We start from the raw sequence: 26,377 nt of genomic DNA on the forward strand, positions 1-26,377 counted from the left end.
TCAGGTTCAAAAAGGTCAACGGAACTTGGGATTCCCAGCCAGTCTCCCATTCCGGTACTTGCCAAGCCATAAGCTGCATTGCTGCTGCGATCTGACGAGAGCAGGCACATTCAGCTTAGAATGGCCGTTGACAGCAACTGTTCAATTTGAACCTTCTTTTACTATCTCATAGAGAAACTAACACAATTTTCAGGTTCAAAAAGGGCAACGGAACTTGGGATTCCCAGCCAGTCTCCCATGCTGGTACTTGCCAAGCCTTAAGCTGCATTGCTGCTGCGATCTGACGAGAGCAGGCACATTCAGCTTAGAAAGGCCGTTGACAGCAGCTGTTCAATTTGAACCTTCTTTTACCATCTTTGACAGAGAAACTAACACAATTTTCAGGTTCAAAAAGGTCAACGGAACTTGGGATTCCCAGCCAGTCTCCCATTCTGGTACTTGCCAAGCCTTAAGCTGCATTGCTGCTGCGATCTGACGAGAGCAGGCACATTCAGCTTAGAATGGCCGTTGACAGCAGCTGTTCAATTTGAACCTTCTTTTACTATCTCATAGAGAAACTAACACAATTTTCAGGTTCAAAAAGGTCAACGGAACTTGGGATTCCCAGCCAGTCTCCCATGCTGGTACTTGCCAAGCCTTAAGCTGCATTGCTGCTGCAATCTGACGAGAGCAGGCACATTCAGCTTAGAATGGCCGTTGACAGCAGCTGTTCAATTTGAACCTTCTTTTACCATCTTTGACAGAGAAACTAACACAATTTTCAGGTTCAAAAAGGTCAACGGAACTTGGGATTCCCAGCCAGTCTCCCATGCTGGTACTTGCCAAGCCTTAAGCTGCATTGCTGCTGCGATCTGGCGAGAGCAGGCACATTCAGCTTAGAATGGCCGTTGACAGCAGCTGTTCAATTTGAACCTTCTTTTACTATCTCATAGAGAAACTAACACAATTTTCAGGTTCAAAAAGGTCAACGGAACTTGGGATTCCCAGCCAGTCTCCCATTCTGGTACTTGCCAAGCCTTAAGCTGCATTGCTGCTGCGATCTGACGAGAGCAGGCACATTCAGCTTAGAATGGCCGTTGACAGCAGCTGTTCAATTTGAACCTTCTTTTACTATCTCATAGAGAAACTAACACAATTTTCAGGTTCAAAAAGGTCAACGGAACTTGGGATTCCCAGCCAGTCTCCCATGCTGGTACTTGCCAAGCCTTAAGCTGCATTGCTGCTGCAATCTGACGAGAGCAGGCACATTCAGCTTAGAATGGCCGTTGACAGCAACTGTTCAATTTGAACCTTCTTTTACTATCTCATAGAGAAACTAACACAATTTTCAGGTTCAAAAAGGGCAACGGAACTTGGGATTCCCAGCCAGTCTCCCATGCTGGTACTTGCCAAGCCTTAAGCTGCATTGCTGCTGCGATCTGACGAGAGCAGGCACATTCAGCTTAGAATGGCCGTTGACAGCAGCTGTTCAATTTGAACCTTCTTTTACCATCTTTGACAGAGAAACTAACACAATTTTCAGGTTCAAAAAGGTCAACGGAACTTGGGATTCCCAGCCAGTCTCCCATTCTGGTACTTGCCAAGCCTTAAGCTGCATTGCTGCTGCGATCTGATGAGAGCAGCCACATTCAGCTTAGAATGGCCGTTGACAGCAGCTGTTCAATTTGAACCTTCTTTTACTATCTCATAGAGAAACTAACACAAGTTTCAGGTTCAAAAAGGTCAACGGAACTTGGGATTCCCAGCCAGTCTCCCATGCTGGTACTTGCCAAGCCTTAAGCTGCATTGCTGCTGCGATCTGACGAGAGCAGGCACATTGAGCTTAGAATGGCCGTTGACAGCAGCTGTTCAATTTGAACCTTCTTTTACCATCTTTGACAGAGAAACTAACACAATTTTCAGGTTCAAAAAGGTCAACGGAACTTGGGATTCCCAGCCAGTCTCCCATGCTGGTACTTGCCAAGCCTTAAGCTGCATTGCTGCTGCAATCTGATGAGAGCAGGCACATTCAGCTTAGAATGGCCGTTGACAGCAGCTGTTCAATTTGAACCTTCTTTTACCATCTTTGACAGAGAAACTAACACAATTTTCAGGTTCAAAAAGGTCAACGGAACTTGGGATTCCAAGCCAGTCTCCCATGCTGGTACTTGCCAAGCCTTAAGCTGCATTGCTGCTGCGATCTGATGAGAGCAGCCACATTCAGCTTAGAATGGCCGTTGACAGCAGCTGTTCAATTTGAACCTTCTTTTACTATCTCATAGAGAAACTAACACAATTTTCAGGTTCAAAAAGGTCAACGGAACTTGGGATTCCCAGCCAGTCTCCCATTCTGGTACTTGCCAAGCCTTAAGCTGCATTGCTGCTGCGATCTGACGAGAGCAGGCACATTCAGCTTAGAATGGCCGTTGACAGCAGCTGTTCAATTTGAACCTTCTTTTACTATCTCATAGAGAAACTAACACAATTTTCAGGTTCAAAAAGGGCAACGGAACTTGGGATTCCCAGCCAGTCTCCCATGCTGGTACTTGCCAAGCCTTAAGCTGCATTGCTGCTGCGATCTGACGAGAGCAGGCACATTCAGCTTAGAATGGCCGTTGACAGCAGCTGTTCAATTTGAACCTTCTTTTACCATCTTTGACAGAGAAACTAACACAAGTTTCAGGTTCAAAAAGGTCAACGGAACTTGGGATTCCCAGCCAGTCTCCCATGCTGGTACTTGCCAAGCCTTAAGCTGCATTGCTGCTGCAATCTGACGAGAGCAGGCACATTGAGCTTAGAATGGCCGTTGACAGCAGCTGTTCAATTTGAACCTTCTTTTACCATCTTTGACAGAGAAACTAACACAATTTTCAGGTTCAAAAAGGTCAACGGAACTTGGGATTCCCAGCCAGTCTCCCATGCTGGTACTTGCCAAGCCTTAAGCTGCATTGCTGCTGCGATCTGAAGAGAGCAGGCACATTCAGCTTAGAATGGCCGTTGACAGCAGCTGTTCAATTTGAACCTTCTTTTACCATCTTTGACAGAGAAACTAATACAATTTTCAGGTTCAAAAAGGTCAACGGAACTTGGGATTCCCAGCCAGTCTCCCATTCTGGTACTTGCCAAGCCTTAAGCTGCATTGCTGCTGCGATCTGACGAGAGCAGGCACATTCAGCTTAGAATGGCCGTTGACAGCAGCTGTTCAATTTGAACCTTCTTTTACTATCTCATAGAGAAACTAACACAATTTTCAGGTTCAAAAAGGTCAACGGAACTTGGGATTCCCAGCCAGTCTCCCATGCTGGTACTTGCCAAGCCTTAAGCTGCATTGCTGCTGCGATCTGACGAGAGCAGGCACATTCAGCTTAGAATGGCCGTTGACAGCAGCTGTTCAATTTGAACCTTCTTTTACTATCTCATAGAGAAACTAACACAATTTTCAGGTTCAAAAAGGTCAACGGAACTTGGGATTCCCAGCCAGTCTCCCATGCTGGTACTTGCCAAGCCTTAAGCTGCATTGCTGCTGCGATCTGAAGAGAGCAGGCACATTCAGCTTAGAATGGCCGTTGACAGCAGCTGTTCAATTTGAACCTTCTTTTACCATCTTTGACAGAGAAACTAACACAATTTTCAGGTTCAAAAAGGTCAACGGAACTTGGGATTCCCAGCCAGTCTCCCATGCTGGTACTTGCCAAGCCTTAAGCTGCATTGCTGCTGCGATCTGACGAGAGCAGGCACATTCAGCTTAGAATGGCCGTTGACAGCAGCTGTTCAATTTGAACCTTCTTTTACCATCTTTGACAGAGAAACTAATACAATTTTCAGGTTCAAAAAGGTCAACGGAACTTGGGATTCCCAGCCAGTCTCCCATTCTGGTACTTGCCAAGCCTTAAGCTGCATTGCTGCTGCGATCTGACGAGAGCAGGCACATTCAGCTTAGAATGGCCGTTGACAGCAGCTGTTCAATTTGAACCTTCTTTTACTATCTCATAGAGAAACTAACACAATTTTCAGGTTCAAAAAGGTCAACGGAACTTGGGATTCCCAGCCAGTCTCCCATGCTGGTACTTGCCAAGCCTTAAGCTGCATTGCTGCTGCAATCTGATGAGAGCAGGCACATTCAGCTTAGAATGGCCGTTGACAGCAGCTGTTCAATTTGAACCTTCTTTTACCATCTTTGACAGAGAAACTAACACAATTTTCAGGTTCAAAAAGGTCAACGGAACTTGGGATTCCCAGCCAGTCTCCCATGCTGGTACTTGCCAAGCCTTAAGCTGCATTGCTGCTGCGATCTGATGAGAGCAGCCACATTCAGCTTAGAATGGCCGTTGACAGCAGCTGTTCAATTTGAACCTTCTTTTACTATCTCATAGAGAAACTAACACAATTTTCAGGTTCAAAAAGGTCAACGGAACTTGGGATTCCCAGCCAGTCTCCCATTCTGGTACTTGCCAAGCCTTAAGCTGCATTGCTGCTGCGATCTGACGAGAGCAGGCACATTCAGCTTAGAATGGCCGTTGACAGCAGCTGTTCAATTTGAACCTTCTTTTACTATCTCATAGAGAAACTAACACAATTTTCAGGTTCAAAAAGGTCAACGGAACTTGGGATTCCCAGCCAGTCTCCCATGCTGGTACTTGCCAAGCCTTAAGCTGCATTGCTGCTGCGATCTGACGAGAGCAGGCACATTCAGCTTAGAATGGCCGTTGACAGCAGCTGTTCAATTTGAACCTTCTTTTACTATCTCATAGAGAAACTAACACAATTTTCAGGTTCAAAAAGGTCAACGGAACTTGGGATTCCCAGCCAGTCTCCCATGCTGGTACTTGCCAAGCCTTAAGCTGCATTGCTGCTGCGATCTGAAGAGAGCAGGCACATTCAGCTTAGAATGGCCGTTGACAGCAGCTGTTCAATTTGAACCTTCTTTTACCATCTTTGACAGAGAAACTAACACAATTTTCAGGTTCAAAAAGGTCAACGGAACTTGGGATTCCCAGCCAGTCTCCCATGCTGGTACTTGCCAAGCCTTAAGCTGCATTGCTGCTGCGATCTGACGAGAGCAGGCACATTCAGCTTAGAATGGCCGTTGACAGCAGCTGTTCAATTTGAACCTTCTTTTACCATCTTTGACAGAGAAACTAATACAATTTTCAGGTTCAAAAAGGTCAACGGAACTTGGGATTCCCAGCCAGTCTCCCATTCTGGTACTTGCCAAGCCTTAAGCTGCATTGCTGCTGCGATCTGAAGAGAGCAGGCACATTCAGCTTAGAATGGCCGTTGACAGCAGCTGTTCAATTTGAACCTTCTTTTACTATCTCATAGAGAAACTAACACAATTTTCAGGTTCAAAAAGGTCAACGGAACTTGGGATTCCCAGCCAGTCTCCCATGCTGGTACTTGCCAAGCCTTAAGCTGCATTGCTGCTGCGATCTGAAGAGAGCAGGCACATTCAGCTTAGAATGGCCGTTGACAGCAGCTGTTCAATTTGAACCTTCTTTTACCATCTTTGACAGAGAAACTAACACAATTTTCAGGTTCAAAAAGGTCAACGGAACTTGGGATTCCAAGCCAGTCTCCCATGCTGGTACTTGCCAAGCCTTAAGCTGCATTGCTGCTGCGATCTGATGAGAGCAGCCACATTCAGCTTAGAATGGCCGTTGACAGCAGCTGTTCAATTTGAACCTTCTTTTACTATCTCATAGAGAAACTAACACAATTTTCAGGTTCAAAAAGGTCAACGGAACTTGGGATTCCCAGCCAGTCTCCCATTCTGGTACTTGCCAAGCCTTAAGCTGCATTGCTGCTGCGATCTGACGAGAGCAGCCACATTCAGCTTAGAATGGCCGTTGACAGCAGCTGTTCAATTTGAACCTTCTTTTACTATCTCATAGAGAAACTAACACAAGTTTCAGGTTCAAAAAGGTCAACGGAACTTGGGATTCCCAGCCAGTCTCCCATGCTGGTACTTGCCAAGCCTTAAGCTGCATTGCTGCTGCGATCTGACGAGAGCAGGCACATTGAGCTTAGAATGGCCGTTGACAGCAGCTGTTCAATTTGAACCTTCTTTTACCATCTTTGACAGAGAAACTAACACAATTTTCAGGTTCAAAAAGGTCAACGGAACTTGGGATTCCCAGCCAGTCTCCCATGCTGGTACTTGCCAAGCCTTAAGCTGCATTGCTGCTGCGATCTGAAGAGAGCAGGCACATTCAGCTTAGAATGGCCGTTGACAGCAGCTGTTCAATTTGAACCTTCTTTTACCATCTTTGACAGAGAAACTAATACAATTTTCAGGTTCAAAAAGGTCAACGGAACTTGGGATTCCCAGCCAGTCTCCCATTCTGGTACTTGCCAAGCCTTAAGCTGCATTGCTGCTGCGATCTGACGAGAGCAGGCACATTCAGCTTAGAATGGCCGTTGACAGCAGCTGTTCAATTTGAACCTTCTTTTACTATCTCATAGAGAAACTAACACAATTTTCAGGTTCAAAAAGGTCAACGGAACTTGGGATTCCCAGCCAGTCTCCCATGCTGGTACTTGCCAAGCCTTAAGCTGCATTGCTGCTGCGATCTGACGAGAGCAGGCACATTCAGCTTAGAATGGCCGTTGACAGCAGCTGTTCAATTTGAACCTTCTTTTACTATCTCATAGAGAAACTAACACAATTTTCAGGTTCAAAAAGGTCAACGGAACTTGGGATTCCCAGCCAGTCTCCCATGCTGGTACTTGCCAAGCCTTAAGCTGCATTGCTGCTGCGATCTGAAGAGAGCAGGCACATTCAGCTTAGAATGGCCGTTGACAGCAGCTGTTCAATTTGAACCTTCTTTTACCATCTTTGACAGAGAAACTAACACAATTTTCAGGTTCAAAAAGGTCAACGGAACTTGGGATTCCCAGCCAGTCTCCCATGCTGGTACTTGCCAAGCCTTAAGCTGCATTGCTGCTGCGATCTGACGAGAGCAGGCACATTCAGCTTAGAATGGCCGTTGACAGCAGCTGTTCAATTTGAACCTTCTTTTACCATCTTTGACAGAGAAACTAATACAATTTTCAGGTTCAAAAAGGTCAACGGAACTTGGGATTCCCAGCCAGTCTCCCATTCTGGTACTTGCCAAGCCTTAAGCTGCATTGCTGCTGCGATCTGACGAGAGCAGGCACATTCAGCTTAGAATGGCCGTTGACAGCAGCTGTTCAATTTGAACCTTCTTTTACTATCTCATAGAGAAACTAACACAATTTTCAGGTTCAAAAAGGTCAACGGAACTTGGGATTCCCAGCCAGTCTCCCATGCTGGTACTTGCCAAGCCTTAAGCTGCATTGCTGCTGCAATCTGATGAGAGCAGGCACATTCAGCTTAGAATGGCCGTTGACAGCAGCTGTTCAATTTGAACCTTCTTTTACCATCTTTGACAGAGAAACTAACACAATTTTCAGGTTCAAAAAGGTCAACGGAACTTGGGATTCCAAGCCAGTCTCCCATGCTGGTACTTGCCAAGCCTTAAGCTGCATTGCTGCTGCGATCTGATGAGAGCAGCCACATTCAGCTTAGAATGGCCGTTGACAGCAGCTGTTCAATTTGAACCTTCTTTTACTATCTCATAGAGAAACTAACACAATTTTCAGGTTCAAAAAGGTCAACGGAACTTGGGATTCCCAGCCAGTCTCCCATTCTGGTACTTGCCAAGCCTTAAGCTGCATTGCTGCTGCGATCTGACGAGAGCAGGCACATTCAGCTTAGAATGGCCGTTGACAGCAGCTGTTCAATTTGAACCTTCTTTTACTATCTCATAGAGAAACTAACACAATTTTCAGGTTCAAAAAGGTCAACGGAACTTGGGATTCCCAGCCAGTCTCCCATGCTGGTACTTGCCAAGCCTTAAGCTGCATTGCTGCTGCGATCTGACGAGAGCAGGCACATTCAGCTTAGAATGGCCGTTGACAGCAGCTGTTCAATTTGAACCTTCTTTTACTATCTCATAGAGAAACTAACACAATTTTCAGGTTCAAAAAGGTCAACGGAACTTGGGATTCCCAGCCAGTCTCCCATGCTGGTACTTGCCAAGCCTTAAGCTGCATTGCTGCTGCGATCTGAAGAGAGCAGGCACATTCAGCTTAGAATGGCCGTTGACAGCAGCTGTTCAATTTGAACCTTCTTTTACCATCTTTGACAGAGAAACTAACACAATTTTCAGGTTCAAAAAGGTCAACGGAACTTGGGATTCCCAGCCAGTCTCCCATGCTGGTACTTGCCAAGCCTTAAGCTGCATTGCTGCTGCGATCTGACGAGAGCAGGCACATTCAGCTTAGAATGGCCGTTGACAGCAGCTGTTCAATTTGAACCTTCTTTTACCATCTTTGACAGAGAAACTAATACAATTTTCAGGTTCAAAAAGGTCAACGGAACTTGGGATTCCCAGCCAGTCTCCCATTCTGGTACTTGCCAAGCCTTAAGCTGCATTGCTGCTGCGATCTGACGAGAGCAGGCACATTCAGCTTAGAATGGCCGTTGACAGCAGCTGTTCAATTTGAACCTTCTTTTACTATCTCATAGAGAAACTAACACAATTTTCAGGTTCAAAAAGGTCAACGGAACTTGGGATTCCCAGCCAGTCTCCCATGCTGGTACTTGCCAAGCCTTAAGCTGCATTGCTGCTGCAATCTGATGAGAGCAGGCACATTCAGCTTAGAATGGCCGTTGACAGCAGCTGTTCAATTTGAACCTTCTTTTACCATCTTTGACAGAGAAACTAACACAATTTTCAGGTTCAAAAAGGTCAACGGAACTTGGGATTCCAAGCCAGTCTCCCATGCTGGTACTTGCCAAGCCTTAAGCTGCATTGCTGCTGCGATCTGATGAGAGCAGCCACATTCAGCTTAGAATGGCCGTTGACAGCAGCTGTTCAATTTGAACCTTCTTTTACTATCTCATAGAGAAACTAACACAATTTTCAGGTTCAAAAAGGGCAACGGAACTTGGGATTCCCAGCCAGTCTCCCATGCTGGTACTTGCCAAGCCTTAAGCTGCATTGCTGCTGCGATCTGACGAGAGCAGGCACATTCAGCTTAGAATGGCCGTTGACAGCAGCTGTTCAATTTGAACCTTCTTTTACCATCTTTGACAGAGAAACTAACACAATTTTCAGGTTCAAAAAGGTCAACGGAACTTGGGATTCCCAGCCAGTCTCCCATTCTGGTACTTGCCAAGCCTTAAGCTGCATTGCTGCTGCGATCTGACGAGAGCAGCCACATTCAGCTTAGAATGGCCGTTGACAGCAGCTGTTCAATTTGAACCTTCTTTTACTATCTCATAGAGAAACTAACACAAGTTTCAGGTTCAAAAAGGTCAACGGAACTTGGGATTCCCAGCCAGTCTCCCATGCTGGTACTTGCCAAGCCTTAAGCTGCATTGCTGCTGCGATCTGACGAGAGCAGGCACATTGAGCTTAGAATGGCCGTTGACAGCAGCTGTTCAATTTGAACCTTCTTTTACCATCTTTGACAGAGAAACTAACACAATTTTCAGGTTCAAAAAGGTCAACGGAACTTGGGATTCCCAGCCAGTCTCCCATGCTGGTACTTGCCAAGCCTTAAGCTGCATTGCTGCTGCGATCTGAAGAGAGCAGGCACATTCAGCTTAGAATGGCCGTTGACAGCAGCTGTTCAATTTGAACCTTCTTTTACCATCTTTGACAGAGAAACTAATACAATTTTCAGGTTCAAAAAGGTCAACGGAACTTGGGATTCCCAGCCAGTCTCCCATTCTGGTACTTGCCAAGCCTTAAGCTGCATTGCTGCTGCGATCTGACGAGAGCAGGCACATTCAGCTTAGAATGGCCGTTGACAGCAGCTGTTCAATTTGAACCTTCTTTTACTATCTCATAGAGAAACTAACACAATTTTCAGGTTCAAAAAGGTCAACGGAACTTGGGATTCCCAGCCAGTCTCCCATGCTGGTACTTGCCAAGCCTTAAGCTGCATTGCTGCTGCAATCTGATGAGAGCAGGCACATTCAGCTTAGAATGGCCGTTGACAGCAGCTGTTCAATTTGAACCTTCTTTTACCATCTTTGACAGAGAAACTAACACAATTTTCAGGTTCAAAAAGGTCAACGGAACTTGGGATTCCAAGCCAGTCTCCCATGCTGGTACTTGCCAAGCCTTAAGCTGCATTGCTGCTGCGATCTGATGAGAGCAGCCACATTCAGCTTAGAATGGCCGTTGACAGCAGCTGTTCAATTTGAACCTTCTTTTACTATCTCATAGAGAAACTAACACAATTTTCAGGTTCAAAAAGGTCAACGGAACTTGGGATTCCCAGCCAGTCTCCCATTCTGGTACTTGCCAAGCCTTAAGCTGCATTGCTGCTGCGATCTGACGAGAGCAGGCACATTCAGCTTAGAATGGCCGTTGACAGCAGCTGTTCAATTTGAACCTTCTTTTACTATCTCATAGAGAAACTAACACAATTTTCAGGTTCAAAAAGGTCAACGGAACTTGGGATTCCCAGCCAGTCTCCCATGCTGGTACTTGCCAAGCCTTAAGCTGCATTGCTGCTGCAATCTGACGAGAGCAGGCACATTCAGCTTAGAATGGCCGTTGACAGCAGCTGTTCAATTTGAACCTTCTTTTACTATCTCATAGAGAAACTAACACAATTTTCAGGTTCAAAAAGGTCAACGGAACTTGGGATTCCCAGCCAGTCTCCCATGCTGGTACTTGCCAAGCCTTAAGCTGCATTGCTGCTGCGATCTGACGAGAGCAGGCACATTCAGCTTAGAATGGCCGTTGACAGCAGCTGTTCAATTTGAACCTTCTTTTACCATCTTTGACAGAGAAACTAATACAATTTTCAGGTTCAAAAAGGTCAACGGAACTTGGGATTCCCAGCCAGTCTCCCATTCTGGTACTTGCCAAGCCATAAGCTGCATTGCTGCTGCGATCTGACGAGAGCAGGCACATTCAGCTTAGAATGGCCGTTGACAGCAGCTGTTCAATTTGAACCTTCTTTTACTATCTCATAGAGAAACTAACACAATTTTCAGGTTCAAAAAGGTCAACGGAACTTGGGATTCCCAGCCAGTCTCCCATGCTGGTACTTGCCAAGCCTTAAGCTGCATTGCTGCTGCGATCTGACGAGAGCAGGCACATTCAGCTTAGAATGGCCGTTGACAGCAGCTGTTCAATTTGAACCTTCTTTTACCATCTTTGACAGAGAAACTAACACAATTTTCAGGTTCAAAAAGGTCAACGGAACTTGGGATTCCCAGCCAGTCTCCCATGCTGGTACTTGCCAAGCCTTAAGCTGCATTGCCGCTTCGATCTGATGAGAGCAGGCACATTCAGCTTAGAATGGCCGTTGACAGCAGCTGTTCAATTTGAACCTTCTTTTACTATCTCATAGAGAAACTAACACAACTTTCAGGTTCAAAAAGGTCAACGGAACTTGGGATTCCCAGCCAGTCTCCCATGCTGGTACTTGCCAAGCCTTAAGCTGCATTGCTGCTGCAATCTGATGAGAGCAGGCACATTCAGCTTAGAATGGCCGTTGACAGCAGCTGTTCAATTTGAACCTTCTTTTACCATCTTTGACAGAGAAACTAACACAATTTTCAGGTTCAAAAAGGTCAACGGAACTTGGGATTCCCAGCCAGTCTCCCATGCTGGTACTTGCCAAGCCTTAAGCTGCATTGCTGCTGCGATCTGATGAGAGCAGGCACATTCAGCTTAGAATGGCCGTTGACAGCAGCTGTTCAATTTGAACCTTCTTTTACTATCTCATAGAGAAACTAACACAATTTTCAGGTTCAGAAAGGTCAACGGAACTTGGGATTCCCAGCCAGTCTCCCATTCTGGTACTTGCCAAGCCTTAAGCTGCATTGCTGCTGCGATCTGACGAGAGCAGGCACATTCAGCTTAGAATGGCCGTTGACAGCAGCTGTTCAATTTGAACCTTCTTTTACTATCTCATAGAGAAACTAACACAATTTTCAGGTTCAAAAAGGTCAACAGAACTTGGGATTCCCAGCCAGTCTCCCATGCTGGTACTTGCCAAGCCTTAAGCTGCATTGCTGCTGCAATCTGACGAGAGCAGGCACATTCAGCTTAGAATGGCCGTTGACAGCAGCTGTTCAATTTGAACCTTCTTTTACCATCTTTGACAGAGAAACTAATACAATTTTCAGGTTCAAAAAGGTCAACGGAACTTGGGATTCCCAGCCAGTCTCCCATTCCGGTACTTGCCAAGCCATAAGCTGCATTGCTGCTGCGATCTGACGAGAGCAGGCACATTCAGCTTAGAATGGACGTTGACAGCAGCTGTTCAATTTGAACCTTCTTTTACTATCTCATAGAGAAACTAACACAATTTTCAGGTTCAAAAAGGTCAACGGAACTTGGGATTCCCAGCCAGTCTCCCATGCTGGTACTTGCCAAGCCTTAAGCTGCATTGCTGCTGCGATCTGACGAGAGCAGGCACATTCAGCTTAGAATGGCCGTTGACAGCAGCTGTTCAATTTGAACCTTCTTTTACTATCTCATAGAGAAACTAACACAATTTTCAGGTTCAAAAAGGTCAACGGAACTTGGGATTCCCAGCCAGTCTCCCATGCTGGTACTTGCCAAGCCTTAAGCTGCATTGCTGCTGCAATCTGACGAGAGCAGGCACATTCAGCTTAGAATGGCCGTTGACAGCAACTGTTCAATTTGAACCTTCTTTTACTATCTCATAGAGAAACTAACACAATTTTCAGGTTCAAAAAGGGCAACGGAACTTGGGATTCCCAGCCAGTCTCCCATGCTGGTACTTGCCAAGCCTTAAGCTGCATTGCTGCTGCGATCTGACGAGAGCAGGCACATTCAGCTTAGAAAGGCCGTTGACAGCAGCTGTTCAATTTGAACCTTCTTTTACCATCTTTGACAGAGAAACTAACACAATTTTCAGGTTCAAAAAGGTCAACGGAACTTGGGATTCCCAGCCAGTCTCCCATTCTGGTACTTGCCAAGCCTTAAGCTGCATTGCTGCTGCGATCTGACGAGAGCAGGCACATTCAGCTTAGAATGGCCGTTGACAGCAGCTGTTCAATTTGAACCTTCTTTTACTATCTCATAGAGAAACTAACACAATTTTCAGGTTCAAAAAGGTCAACGGAACTTGGGATTCCCAGCCAGTCTCCCATGCTGGTACTTGCCAAGCCTTAAGCTGCATTGCTGCTGCAATCTGACGAGAGCAGGCACATTCAGCTTAGAATGGCCGTTGACAGCAGCTGTTCAATTTGAACCTTCTTTTACCATCTTTGACAGAGAAACTAACACAATTTTCAGGTTCAAAAAGGTCAACGGAACTTGGGATTCCCAGCCAGTCTCCCATGCTGGTACTTGCCAAGCCTTAAGCTGCATTGCTGCTGCGATCTGGCGAGAGCAGGCACATTCAGCTTAGAATGGCCGTTGACAGCAGCTGTTCAATTTGAACCTTCTTTTACTATCTCATAGAGAAACTAACACAATTTTCAGGTTCAAAAAGGTCAACGGAACTTGGGATTCCCAGCCAGTCTCCCATGCTGGTACTTGCCAAGCCTTAAGCTGCATTGCTGCTGCGATCTGACGAGAGCAGGCACATTCAGCTTAGAATGGCCGTTGACAGCAGCTGTTCAATTTGAACCTTCTTTTACCATCTTTGACAGAGAAACTAATACAATTTTCAGGTTCAAAAAGGTCAACGGAACTTGGGATTCCCAGCCAGTCTCCCATTCCGGTACTTGCCAAGCCATAAGCTGCATTGCTGCTGCGATCTGACGAGAGCAGGCACATTCAGCTTAGAATGGCCGTTGACAGCAGCTGTTCAATTTGAACCTTCTTTTACTATCTCATAGAGAAACTAACACAATTTTCAGGTTCAAAAAGGTCAACGGAACTTGGGATTCCCAGCCAGTCTCCCATGCTGGTACTTGCCAAGCCTTAAGCTGCATTGCGGCTGCGATCTGACGAGAGCAGGCACATTCAGCTTAGAATGGCCGTTGACAGCAGCTGTTCAATTTGAACCTTCTTTTACCATCTTTGACAGAGAAACTAACACAATTTTCAGGTTCAAAAAGGTCAACGGAACTTGGGATTCCCAGCCAGTCTCCCATGCTGGTACTTGCCAAGCCTTAAGCTGCATTGCCGCTGCGATCTGATGAGAGCAGGCACATTCAGCTTAGAATGGACGTTGACAGCAGCTGTTCAATTTGAACCTTCTTTTACTATCTCATAGAGAAACTAACACAATTTTCAGGTTCAAAAAGGTCAACGGAACTTGGGATTCCCAGCCAGTCTCCCATTCTGGTACTTGCCAAGCCTTAAGCTGCATTGCTGCTGCGATCTGACGAGAGCAGGCACATTCAGCTTAGAATGGCCGTTGACAGCAGCTGTTCAATTTGAACCTTCTTTTACTATCTCATAGAGAAACTAACACAATTTTCAGGTTCAAAAAGGTCAACGGAACTTGGGATTCCCAGCCAGTCTCCCATGCTGGTACTTGCCAAGCCTTAAGCTGCATTGCTGCTGCAATCTGACGAGAGCAGGCACATTCAGCTTAGAATGGCCGTTGACAGCAACTGTTCAATTTGAACCTTCTTTTACTATCTCATAGAGAAACTAACACAATTTTCAGGTTCAAAAAGGTCAACGGAACTTGGGATTCCCAGCCAGTCTCCCATGCTGGTACTTGCCAAGCCTTAAGCTGCATTGCTGCTGCGATCTGACGAGAGCAGGCACATTCAGCTTAGAATGGCCGTTGACAGCAGCTGTTCAATTTGAACCTTCTTTTACCATCTTTGACAGAGAAACTAACACAATTTTCAGGTTCAAAAAGGTCAACGGAACTTGGGATTCCCAGCCAGTCTCACATTCTGGTACTTGCCAAGCCTTAAGCTGCATTGCTGCTGCGATCTGATGAGAGCAGCCACATTCAGCTTAGAATGGCCGTTGACAGCAGCTGTTCAATTTGAACCTTCTTTTACTATCTCATAGAGAAACTAACACAAGTTTCAGGTTCAAAAAGGTCAACGGAACTTGGGATTCCCAGCCAGTCTCCCATGCTGGTACTTGCCAAGCCTTAAGCTGCATTGCTGCTGCGATCTGACGAGAGCAGGCACATTGAGCTTAGAATGGCCGTTGACAGCAGCTGTTCAATTTGAACCTTCTTTTACCATCTTTGACAGAGAAACTAACACAATTTTCAGGTTCAAAAAGGTCAACGGAACTTGGGATTCCCAGCCAGTCTCCCATGCTGGTACTTGCCAAGCCTTAAGCTGCATTGCTGCTGCGATCTGTTGAGAGCAGCCACATTCAGCTTAGAATGGCCGTTGACAGCAGCTGTTCAATTTGAACCTTCTTTTACTATCTCATAGAGAAACTAACACAATTTTCAGGTTCAAAAAGGTCAACGGAACTTGGGATTCCCAGCCAGTCTCCCATGCTGGTACTTGCCAAGCCTTAAGCTGCATTGCTGCTGCGATCTGACGAGAGCAGGCACATTCAGCTTAGAATGGCCGTTGACAGCAGCTGTTCAATTTGAACCTTCTTTTACCATCTTTGACAGAGAAACTAACACAATTTTCAGGTTCAAAAAGGTCAACGGAACTTGGGATTCCCAGCCAGTCTCACATTCTGGTACTTGCCAAGCCTTAAGCTGCATTGCTGCTGCGATCTGATGAGAGCAGCCACATTCAGCTTAGAATGGCCGTTGACAGCAGCTGTTCAATTTGAACCTTCTTTTACTATCTCATAGAGAAACTAACACAAGTTTCAGGTTCAAAAAGGTCAACGGAACTTGGGATTCCCAGCCAGTCTCCCATGCTGGTACTTGCCAAGCCTTAAGCTGCATTGCTGCTGCGATCTGACGAGAGCAGGCACATTGAGCTTAGAATGGCCGTTGACAGCAGCTGTTCAATTTGAACCTTCTTTTACCATCTTTGACAGAGAAACTAACACAATTTTCAGGTTCAAAAAGGTCAACGGAACTTGGGATTCCCAGCCAGTCTCCCATGCTGGTACTTGCCAAGCCTTAAGCTGCATTGCTGCTGCGATCTGACGAGAGCAGGCACATTCAGCTTAGAATGGCCGTTGACAGCAGCTGTTCAATTTGAACCTTCTTTTACCATCTTTGACAGAGAAACTAATACAATTTTCAGGTTCAAAAAGGTCAACGGAACTTGGGATTCCCAGCCAGTCTCCCATTCTGGTACTTGCCAAGCCTTAAGCTGCATTGCTGCTGCGATCTGACGAGAGCAGGCACATTCAGCTTAGAATGGCCGTTGACAGCAGCTGTTCAATTTGAACCTTCTTTTACTATCTCATAGAGAAACTAACACAATTTTCAGGTTCAAAAAGGTCAACGGAACTTGGGATTCCCAGCCAGTCTTCCATGCTGGTACTTGCTAAGCCTTAAGCTGCATTGCTGCTGCAATCTGATGAGAGCAGGCACATTCAGCTTAGAATGGCCGTTGACAGCAGCTGTTCAATTTGAACCTTCTTTTACCATCTTTGACAGAGAAACTAACACAATTTTCAGGTTCAAAAAGGTCAACGGAACTTGGGATTCCAAGCCAGTCTCCCATGCTGGTACTTGCCAAGCCTTAAGCTGCATTGCTGCTGCGATCTGATGAGAGCAGCCACATTCAGCTTAGAATGGCCGTTGACAGCAGCTGTTCAATTTGAACCTTCTTTTACTATCTCATAGAGAAACTAACACAATTTTCAGGTTCAAAAAGGTCAACGGAACTTGGGATTCCCAGCCAGTCTCCCATTCTGGTACTTGCCAAGCCTTAAGCTGCATTGCTGCTGCGATCTGACGAGAGCAGGCACATTCAGCTTAGAATGGCCGTTGACAGCAGCTGTTCAATTTGAACCTTCTTTTACTATCTCATAGAGAAACTAACACAATTTTCAGGTTCAAAAAGGGCAACGGAACTTGGGATTCCCAGCCAGTCTCCCATGCTGGTACTTGCCAAGCCTTAAGCTGCATTGCTGCTGCGATCTGACGAGAGCAGGCACATTCAGCTTAGAATGGCCGTTGACAGCAGCTGTTCAATTTGAACCTTCTTTTACCATCTTTGACAGAGAAACTAACACAATTTTCAGGTTCAAAAAGGTCAACGGAACTTGGGATTCCCAGCCAGTCTCCCATTCTGGTACTTGCCAAGCCTTAAGCTGCATTGCTGCTGCGATCTGACGAGAGCAGCCACATTCAGCTTAGAATGGCCGTTGACAGCAGCTGTTCAATTTGAACCTTCTTTTACTATCTCATAGAGAAACTAACACAAGTTTCAGGTTCAAAAAGGTCAACGGAACTTGGGATTCCCAGGCAGTCTCCCATGCTGGTACTTGCCAAGCCTTAAGCTGCATTGCTGCTGCGATCTGACGAGAGCAGGCACATTGAGCTTAGAATGGCCGTTGACAGCAGCTGTTCAATTTGAACCTTCTTTTACCATCTTTGACAGAGAAACTAACACAATTTTCAGGTTCAAAAAGGTCAACGGAACTTGGGATTCCCAGCCAGTCTCCCATTCTGGTACTTGCCAAGCCTTAAGCTGCATTGCTGCTGCGATCTGACGAGAGCAGGCACATTCAGCTTAGAATGGCCGTTGACAGCAGCTGTTCAATTTGAACCTTCTTTTACTATCTCATAGAGAAACTAACACAATTTTCAGGTTCAAAAAGGTCAACGGAACTTGGGATTCCCAGCCAGTCTCCCATGCTGGTACTTGCCAAGCCTTAAGCTGCATTGCTGCTGCAATCTGATGAGAGCAGGCACATTCAGCTTAGAATGGCCGTTGACAGCAGCTGTTCAATTTGAACCTTCTTTTACCATCTTTGACAGAGAAACTAACACAATTTTCAGGTTCAAAAAGGTCAACGGAACTTGGGATTCCAAGCCAGTCTCCCATGCTGGTACTTGCCAAGCCTTAAGCTGCATTGCTGCTGCGATCTGATGAGAGCAGCCACATTCAGCTTAGAATGGCCGTTGACAGCAGCTGTTCAATTTGAACCTTCTTTTACTATCTCATAGAGAAACTAACACAATTTTCAGGTTCAAAAAGGTCAACGGAACTTGGGATTCCCAGCCAGTCTCCCATTCTGGTACTTGCCAAGCCTTAATCTGCATTGCTGCTGCGATCTGACGAGAGCAGGCACATTCAGCTTAGAATGGCCGTTGACAGCAGCTGTTCAATTTGAACCTTCTTTTACTATCTCATAGAGAAACTAACACAATTTTCAGGTTCAAAAAGGTCAACGGAACTTGGGATTCCCAGCCAGTCTCCCATGCTGGTACTTGCCAAGCCTTAAGCTGCATTGCTGCTGCGATCTAACGAGAGCAGGCACATTCAGCTTAGAATGGCCGTTGACAGCAGCTGTTCAATTTGAACCTTCTTTTACTATCTCATAGAGAAACTAACACAATTTTCAGGTTCAAAAAGGTCAACGGAACTTGGGATTCCCAGCCAGTCTCCCATGCTGGTACTTGCCAAGCCTTAAGCTGCATTGCTGCTGCGATCTGACGAGAGCAGGCACATTCAGCTTAGAATGGCCGTTGACAGCAGCTGTTCAATTTGAACCTTCTTTTACCATCTTTGACAGAGAAACTAATACAATTTTCAGGTTCAAAAAGGTCAACGGAACTTGGGATTCCCAGCCAGTCTCCCATTCTGGTACTTGCCAAGCCATAAGCTGCATTGCTGCTGCGATCTGACGAGAGCAGGCACATTCAGCTTAGAATGGCCGTTGACAGCAGCTGTTCAATTTGAACCTTCTTTTACTATCTCATAGAGAAACTAACACAATTTTCAGGTTCAAAAAGGTCAACGGAACTTGGGATTCCCAGCCAGTCTCCCATGCTGGTACTTGCCAAGCCTTAAGCTGCATTGCTGCTGCGATCTGACGAGAGCAGGCACATTCAGCTTAGAATGGCCGTTGACAGCAGCTGTTCAATTTGAACCTTCTTTTACCATCTTTGACAGAGAAACTAACACAATTTTCAGGTTCAAAAAGGTCAACGGAACTTGGGATTCCCAGCCAGTCTCCCATGCTGGTACTTGCCAAGCCTTAAGCTGCATTGCCGCTTCGATCTGATGAGAGCAGGCACATTCAGCTTAGAATGGCCGTTGACAGCAGCTGTTCAATTTGAACCTTCTTTTACTATCTCATAGAGAAACTAACACAATTTTCAGGTTCAAAAAGGTCAACGGAACTTGGGATTCCCAGCCAGTCTCCCATTCTGGTACTTGCCAAGCCTTAAGCTGCATTGCTGCTGCGATCTGACGAGAGCAGGCACATTCAGCTTAGAATGGCCGTTGACAGCAGCTGTTCAATTTGAACCTTCTTTTACTATCTCATAGAGAAACTAACACAATTTTCAGGTTCAAAAAGGTCAACGGAACTTGGGATTCCCAGCCAGTCTCCCATGCTGGTACTTGCCAAGCCTTAAGCTGCATTGCTGCTGCAATCTGACGAGAGCAGGCACATTCAGCTTAGAATGGCCGTTGACAGCAACTGTTCAATTTGAACCTTCTTTTACCATCTTTGACAGAGAAACTAACACAATTTTCAGGTTCAAAAAGGTCAACGGAACTTGGGATTCCCAGCCAGTCTCCCATTCTGGTACTTGCCAAGCCTTAAGCTGCATTGCTGCTGCGATCTGACGAGAGCAGCCACATTCAGCTTAGAATGGCCGTTGACAGCAGCTGTTCAATTTGAACCTTCTTTTACTATCTCATAGAGAAACTAACACAAGTTTCAGGTTCAAAAAGGTCAACGGAACTTGGGATTCCCAGCCAGTCTCCCATGCTGGTACTTGCCAAGCCTTAAGCTGCATTGCTGCTGCGATCTGACGAGAGCAGGCACATTGAGCTTAGAATGGCCGTTGACAGCAGCTGTTCAATTTGAACCTTCTTTTACCATCTTTGACAGAGAAACTAACACAATTTTCAGGTTCAAAAAGGTCAACGGAACTTGGGATTCCCAGCCAGTCTCCCATGCTGGTACTTGCCAAGCCTTAAGCTGCATTGCTGCTGCGATCTGACGAGAGCAGGCACATTCAGCTTAGAATGGCCGTTGACAGCAGCTGTTCAATTTGAACCTTCTTTTACCATCTTTGACAGAGAAACTAATACAATTTTCAGGTTCAAAAAGGTCAACGGAACTTGGGATTCCCAGCCAGTCTCCCATTCTGGTACTTGCCAAGCCTTAAGCTGCATTGCTGCTGCGATCTGACGAGAGCAGGCACATTCAGCTTAGAATGGCCGTTGACAGCAGCTGTTCAATTTGAACCTTCTTTTACCATCTTTGACAGAGAAACTAACACAATTTTCAGGTTCAAAAAGGTCAACGGAACTTGGGATTCCAAGCCAGTCTCCCATGCTGGTACTTGCCAAGCCTTAAGCTGCATTGCTGCTGCGATTTGATGAGAGCAGCAACATTCAGCTTAGAATGGCCGTTGACAGCAGCTGTTCAATTTGAACCTTCTTTTACTATCTCATAGAGAAACTAACACAATTTTCAGGTTCAAAAAGGTCAACGGAACTTGGGATTCCCAGCCAGTCTCCCATTCTGGTACTTGCCAAGCCTTAAGCTGCATTGCTGCTGCGATCTGACGAGAGCAGGCACATTCAGCTTAGAATGGCCGTTGACAGCAGCTGTTCAATTTGAACCTTCTTTTACTATCTCATAGAGAAACTAACACAATTTTCAGGTTCAAAAAGGGCAACGGAACTTGGGATTCCCAGCCAGTCTCCCATGCTGGTACTTGCCAAGCCTTAAGCTGCATTGCTGCTGCGATCTGACGAGAGCAGGCACATTCAGCTTAGAATGGCCGTTGACAGCAGCTGTTCAATTTGAACCTTCTTTTACCATCTTTGACAGAGAAACTAACACAATTTTCAGGTTCAAAAAGGTCAACAGAACTTGGGATTCCCAGCCAGTCTCCCATTCTGGTACTTGCCAAGCCTTAAGCTGCATTGCTGCTGCGATCTGACGAGAGCAGCCACATTCAGCTTAGAATGGCCGTTGACAGCAGCTGTTCAATTTGAACCTTCTTTTACTATCTCATAGAGAAACTAACACAAGTTTCAGGTTCAAAAAGGTCAACGGAACTTGGGATTCCCAGCCAGTCTCCCATGCTGGTACTTGCCAAGCCTTAAGCTGCATTGCTGCTGCGATCTGACGAGAGCAGGCACATTGAGCTTAGAATGGCCGTTGACAGCAGCTGTTCAATTTGAACCTTCTTTTACCATCTTTGACAGAGAAACTAACACAATTTTCAGGTTCAAAAAGGTCAACGGAACTTGGGATTCCCAGCCAGTCTCCCATGCTGGTACTTGCCAAGCCTTAAGCTGCATTGCTGCTGCGATCTGACGAGAGCAGGCACATTCAGCTTAGAATGGCCGTTGACAGCAGCTGTTCAATTTGAACCTTCTTTTACCATCTTTGACAGAGAAACTAATACAATTTTCAGGTTCAAAAAGGTCAACGGAACTTGGGATTCCCAGCCAGTCTCCCATTCTGGTACTTGCCAAGCCTTAAGCTGCATTGCTGCTGCGATCTGACGAGAGCAGGCACATTCAGCTTAGAATGGCCGTTGACAGCAGCTGTTCAATTTGAACCTTCTTTTACTATCTCATAGAGAAACTAACACAATTTTCAGGTTCAAAAAGGTCAACGGAACTTGGGATTCCCAGCCAGTCTCCCATGCTGGTACTTGCCAAGCCTTAAGCTGCATTGCTGCTGCAATCTGATGAGAGCAGGCACATTCAGCTTAGAATGGCCGTTGACAGCAGCTGTTCAATTTGAACCTTCTTTTACCATCTTTGACAGAGAAACTAACACAATTTTCAGGTTCAAAAAGGTCAACGGAACTTGGGATTCCAAGCCAGTCTCCCATGCTGGTACTTGCCAAGCCTTAAGCTGCATTGCTGCTGCGATCTGATGAGAGCAGCCACATTCAGCTTAGAATGGCCGTTGACAGCAGCTGTTCAATTTGAACCTTCTTTTACTATCTCATAGAGAAACTAACACAATTTTCAGGTTCAAAAAGGTCAACGGAACTTGGGATTCCCAGCCAGTCTCCCATTCTGGTACTTGCCAAGCCTTAAGCTGCATTGCTGCTGCGATCTGACGAGAGCAGGCACATTCAGCTTAGAATGGCCGTTGACAGCAGCTGTTCAATTTGAACCTTCTTTTACTATCTCATAGAGAAACTAACACAATTTTCAGGTTCAAAAAGGTCAACGGAACTTGGGATTCCCAGCCAGTCTCCCATGCTGGTACTTGCCAAGCCTTAAGCTGCATTGCTGCTGCAATCTGATGAGAGCAGGCACATTCAGCTTAGAATGGCCGTTGACAGCAGCTGTTCAATTTGAACCTTCTTTTACCATCTTTGACAGAGAAACTAACACAATTTTCAGGTTCAAAAAGGTCAACGGAACTTGGGATTCCAAGCCAGTCTCCCATGCTGGTACTTGCCAAGCCTTAAGCTGCATTGCTGCTGCGATCTGATGAGAGCAGCCACATTCAGCTTAGAATGGCCGTTGACAGCAGCTGTTCAATTTGAACCTTCTTTTACTATCTCATAGAGAAACTAACACAATTTTCAGGTTCAAAAAGGTCAACGGAACTTGGGATTCCCAGCCAGTCTCCCATTCTGGTACTTGCCAAGCCTTAAGCTGCATTGCTGCTGCGATCTGACGAGAGCAGGCACATTCAGCTTAGAATGGCCGTTGACAGCAGCTGTTCAATTTGAACCTTCTTTTACTATCTCATAGAGAAACTAACACAATTTTCAGGTTCAAAAAGGTCAACGGAACTTGGGATTCCCAGCCAGTCTCCCATGCTGGTACTTGCCAAGCCTTAAGCTGCATTGCTGCTGCAATCTGACGAGAGCAGGCACATTCAGCTTAGAATGGCCGTTGACAGCAGCTGTTCAATTTGAACCTTCTTTTACTATCTCATAGAGAAACTAACACAATTTTCAGGTTCAAAAAGGTCAACGGAACTTGGGATTCCCAGCCAGTCTCCCATGCTGGTACTTGCCAAGCCTTAAGCTGCATTGCTGCTGCGATCTGACGAGAGCAGGCACATTCAGCTTAGAATGGCCGTTGACAGCAGCTGTTCAATTTGAACCTTCTTTTACCATCTTTGACAGAGAAACTAATACAATTTTCAGGTTCAAAAAGGTCAACGGAACTTGGGATTCCCAGCCAGTCTCCCATTCTGGTACTTGCCAAGCCATAAGCTGCATTGCTGCTGCGATCTGACGAGAGCAGGCACATTCAGCTTAGAATGGCCGTTGACAGCAGCTGTTCAATTTGAACCTTCTTTTACTATCTCATAGAGAAACTAACACAATTTTCAGGTTCAAAAAGGTCAACGGAACTTGGGATTCCCAGCCAGTCTCCCATGCTGGTACTTGCCAAGCCTTAAGCTGCATTGCTGCTGCGATCTGACGAGAGCAGGCACATTCAGCTTAGAATGGCCGTTGACAGCAGCTGTTCAATTTGAACCTTCTTTTACCATCTTTGACAGAGAAACTAACACAATTTTCAGGTTCAAAAAGGTCAACGGAACTTGGGATTCCCAGCCAGTCTCCCATGCTGGTACTTGCCAAGCCTTAAGCTGCATTGCCGCTTCGATCTGATGAGAGCAGGCACATTCAGCTTAGAATGGCCGTTGACAGCAGCTGTTCAATTTGAACCTTCTTTTACTATCTCATAGAGAAACTAACACAATTTTCAGGTTCAAAAAGGTCAACGGAACTTGGGATTCCCAGCCAGTCTCCCATGCTGGTACTTGCCAAGCCTTAAGCTGCATTGCTGCTGCGATCTGACGAGAGCAGGCACATTCAGCTTAGAATGGCCGTTGACAGCAACTGTTTAATTTGAACCTTCTTTTACTATCTCATAGAGAAACTAACACAATTTTCAGGTTCAAAAAGGTCAACGCAACTTGGCATTCCCAGCCAGTCTCCCATGCTGGTACTTGCCAAGCCTTAAGCTGCATTGCTGCTGCAATCTGACGAGAGCAGGCACATTCAGCTTAGAATGGCCGTTGACAGCAACTGTTTAATTTGAACCTTCTTTTACTATCTCATAGAGAAACTAACACAATTTTCAAGTTCAAAAAGGGCAACGGAACTTGGGATTCCCAAACAGTCTCCCATGCTGGTACTTGCCAAGCCTTAAGCTGCATTGCTGCTGCGATCTGACGAGAGCAGGCACATTCAGCTTAGAATGGCCGTTGACAGCAGCTGTTCAATTTGAACCTTCTTTTACCATCTTTGACAGAGAAACTAACACAATTTTCAGGTTCAAAAACTTCAACGGAACTTGGGATTCCCAGCCAGTCTCCCATTCTGGTACTTGCCAAGCCTTAAGCTGCATTGCTGCTGCGATCTGACGAGAGCAGGCACATTCAGCTTAGAATGGCCGTTGACAGCAGCTGCTCAATTTGAACCTTCTTTTACTATCTCATAGAGAAACTAACACAATTTTCAGGTTCAAAAAGGTCAACGGAACTTGGGATTCCCAGCCAGTCTCCCATGCTGGTACTTGCCAAGCCTTAAGCTGCATTGCTGCTGCGATCTGACGAGAGCAGGCACATTGAGCTTAGAATGGCCGTTGACAGCAGCTGTTCAATTTGAACCTTCTTTTACTATCTCATAGAGAAACTAACACAATTTTCAGGTTCAAAAAGGTCAACGGAACTTGGGATTCCCAGCCAGTCTCCCATGCTGGTACTTGCCAAGCCTTAAGCTGCATTGCTGCTGCGATCTGACGAGAGCAGGCACATTCAGCTTAGAATGGCCGTTGACAGCAGCTGTTCAATTTGAACCTTCTTTTACCATCTTTGACAGAGAAACTAATACAATTTTCAGGTTCAAAAAGGTCAACGGAACTTGGGATTCCCAGCCAGTCTCCCATTCTGGTACTTGCCAAGCCTTAAGCTGCATTGCTGCTGCGATCTGACGAGAGCAGGCACATTCAGCTTAGAATGGCCGTTGACAGCAGCTGTTCAATTTGAACCTTCTTTTACTATCTCATAGAGAAACTAACACAATTTTCAGGTTCAAAAAGGTCAACGGAACTTGGGATTCCCAGCCAGTCTCCCATGCTGGTACTTGCCAAGCCTTAAGCTGCATTGCTGCTGCGATCTGACGAGAGCAGGCACATTGAGCTTAGAATGGCCGTTGACAGCAGCTGTTCAATTTGAACCTTCTTTTACTATCTCATAGAGAAACTAACACAATTTTCAGGTTCAAAAAGGTCAACGGAACTTGGGATTCCCAGCCAGTCTCCCATGCTGGTACTTGCCAAGCCTTAAGCTGCATTGCTGCTGCGATCTGACGAGAGCAGGCACATTCAGCTTAGAATGGCCGTTGACAGCAGCTGTTCAATTTGAACCTTCTTTTACCATCTTTGACAGAGAAACTAATACAATTTTCAGGTTCAAAAAGGTCAACGGAACTTGGGATTCCCAGCCAGTCTCCCATTCTGGTACTTGCCAAGCCTTAAGCTGCATTGCTGCTGCGATCTGACGAGAGCAGGCACATTCAGCTTAGAATGGCCGTTGACAGCAGCTGTTCAATTTGAACCTTCTTTTACTATCTCATAGAGAAACTAACACAATTTTCAGGTTCAAAAAGGTCAACGGAACTTGGGATTCCCAGCCAGTCTCCCATGCTGGTACTTGCCAAGCCTTAAGCTGCATTGCTGCTGCGATCTAACGAGAGCAGGCACATTCAGCTTAGAATGGCCGTTGACAGCAGCTGTTCAATTTGAACCTTCTTTTACCATCTTTGACAGAGAAACTAACACAATTTTCAGGTTCAAAAAGGTCAACGGAACTTGGAATTCCCAGCCAGTCTCCCATGCTGGTACTTGCCAAGCCTTAAGCTGCATTGCTGCTGCAATCTGATGAGAGCAGGCACATTCAGCTTAGAATGGCCGTTGACAGCAGCTGTTCAATTTGAACCTTCTTTTACTATCTCATAGAGAAACTAACACAATTTTAAGGTTCAAAAAGGTCAACGGAACTTGGGATTCCCAGCCTGTCTCCCATGCTGGTACTTGCCAAGCCTTAAGCTGCATTGCTGCTGCGATCTGACGAGAGCAGGCACATTCAGCTTAGAATGGCCGTTGACAGCAGCTGTTCAATTTGAACCTTCTTTTACCATCTTTGACAGAGAAACTAACAAAATTTTCAGGTTCAAAAAGGTCATCGGAACTTGGGATTCCCAGCCAGTCTCCCATGCTGGTACTTGCCAAGCCTTAAGCTGCATTGCTGCTGCGATCTGACGAGAGCAGGCACATTCAGCTTAGAATGGCCGTTGACAGCAGCTGTTCAATTTGAACCTTCTTTTACCATCTTTGACA

At 45.8% G+C, this 26,377-nt stretch overlaps 28 pseudogenes; all 28 read right to left on the reverse strand.

Annotated features, from left to right (window-relative positions):
- Positions 1-13: 13 nt before the first annotated feature.
- On the reverse strand, positions 14-132 carry LOC140101968 (5S ribosomal RNA; annotated as a pseudogene).
- Positions 133-202: 70 nt separating this feature from the next.
- Positions 203-321, reverse strand: LOC140110098 (5S ribosomal RNA; annotated as a pseudogene).
- A 72-nt stretch (positions 322-393) lies between these two features.
- On the reverse strand, positions 394-512 carry LOC140113094 (5S ribosomal RNA; annotated as a pseudogene).
- Positions 513-582: 70 nt separating this feature from the next.
- Positions 583-701, reverse strand: LOC140104679 (5S ribosomal RNA; annotated as a pseudogene).
- A 72-nt stretch (positions 702-773) lies between these two features.
- LOC140105439 (5S ribosomal RNA) lies at positions 774-892 on the reverse strand (annotated as a pseudogene).
- A 70-nt stretch (positions 893-962) lies between these two features.
- On the reverse strand, positions 963-1,081 carry LOC140113106 (5S ribosomal RNA; annotated as a pseudogene).
- A 70-nt stretch (positions 1,082-1,151) lies between these two features.
- Positions 1,152-1,270, reverse strand: LOC140104686 (5S ribosomal RNA; annotated as a pseudogene).
- Positions 1,271-1,531: 261 nt separating this feature from the next.
- On the reverse strand, positions 1,532-1,650 carry LOC140100320 (5S ribosomal RNA; annotated as a pseudogene).
- A 70-nt stretch (positions 1,651-1,720) lies between these two features.
- LOC140106208 (5S ribosomal RNA) lies at positions 1,721-1,839 on the reverse strand (annotated as a pseudogene).
- A 72-nt stretch (positions 1,840-1,911) lies between these two features.
- LOC140100563 (5S ribosomal RNA) lies at positions 1,912-2,030 on the reverse strand (annotated as a pseudogene).
- Positions 2,031-2,102: 72 nt separating this feature from the next.
- Positions 2,103-2,221, reverse strand: LOC140112159 (5S ribosomal RNA; annotated as a pseudogene).
- A 70-nt stretch (positions 2,222-2,291) lies between these two features.
- Positions 2,292-2,410, reverse strand: LOC140113118 (5S ribosomal RNA; annotated as a pseudogene).
- A 261-nt stretch (positions 2,411-2,671) lies between these two features.
- Positions 2,672-2,790, reverse strand: LOC140112955 (5S ribosomal RNA; annotated as a pseudogene).
- A 72-nt stretch (positions 2,791-2,862) lies between these two features.
- On the reverse strand, positions 2,863-2,981 carry LOC140097915 (5S ribosomal RNA; annotated as a pseudogene).
- A 72-nt stretch (positions 2,982-3,053) lies between these two features.
- Positions 3,054-3,172, reverse strand: LOC140113129 (5S ribosomal RNA; annotated as a pseudogene).
- A 70-nt stretch (positions 3,173-3,242) lies between these two features.
- LOC140094222 (5S ribosomal RNA) lies at positions 3,243-3,361 on the reverse strand (annotated as a pseudogene).
- A 70-nt stretch (positions 3,362-3,431) lies between these two features.
- Positions 3,432-3,550, reverse strand: LOC140097926 (5S ribosomal RNA; annotated as a pseudogene).
- A 72-nt stretch (positions 3,551-3,622) lies between these two features.
- LOC140094233 (5S ribosomal RNA) lies at positions 3,623-3,741 on the reverse strand (annotated as a pseudogene).
- A 72-nt stretch (positions 3,742-3,813) lies between these two features.
- LOC140113141 (5S ribosomal RNA) lies at positions 3,814-3,932 on the reverse strand (annotated as a pseudogene).
- Positions 3,933-4,002: 70 nt separating this feature from the next.
- On the reverse strand, positions 4,003-4,121 carry LOC140100574 (5S ribosomal RNA; annotated as a pseudogene).
- A 72-nt stretch (positions 4,122-4,193) lies between these two features.
- On the reverse strand, positions 4,194-4,312 carry LOC140104096 (5S ribosomal RNA; annotated as a pseudogene).
- A 70-nt stretch (positions 4,313-4,382) lies between these two features.
- LOC140113153 (5S ribosomal RNA) lies at positions 4,383-4,501 on the reverse strand (annotated as a pseudogene).
- A 70-nt stretch (positions 4,502-4,571) lies between these two features.
- LOC140094244 (5S ribosomal RNA) lies at positions 4,572-4,690 on the reverse strand (annotated as a pseudogene).
- A 70-nt stretch (positions 4,691-4,760) lies between these two features.
- Positions 4,761-4,879, reverse strand: LOC140097937 (5S ribosomal RNA; annotated as a pseudogene).
- Positions 4,880-4,951: 72 nt separating this feature from the next.
- Positions 4,952-5,070, reverse strand: LOC140094255 (5S ribosomal RNA; annotated as a pseudogene).
- Positions 5,071-5,142: 72 nt separating this feature from the next.
- LOC140095777 (5S ribosomal RNA) lies at positions 5,143-5,261 on the reverse strand (annotated as a pseudogene).
- Positions 5,262-11,601: 6,340 nt separating this feature from the next.
- LOC140113395 (5S ribosomal RNA) lies at positions 11,602-11,719 on the reverse strand (annotated as a pseudogene).
- Positions 11,720-24,129: 12,410 nt separating this feature from the next.
- LOC140113175 (5S ribosomal RNA) lies at positions 24,130-24,247 on the reverse strand (annotated as a pseudogene).
- Between the last annotated feature and the right edge of the window lie 2,130 nt (positions 24,248-26,377).

The sequence above is a fragment of the Engystomops pustulosus genome, chromosome 1, assembly GCF_040894005.1.
Source record: "Engystomops pustulosus chromosome 1, aEngPut4.maternal, whole genome shotgun sequence".
NCBI lineage: Eukaryota > Metazoa > Chordata > Amphibia > Anura > Leptodactylidae > Engystomops > Engystomops pustulosus.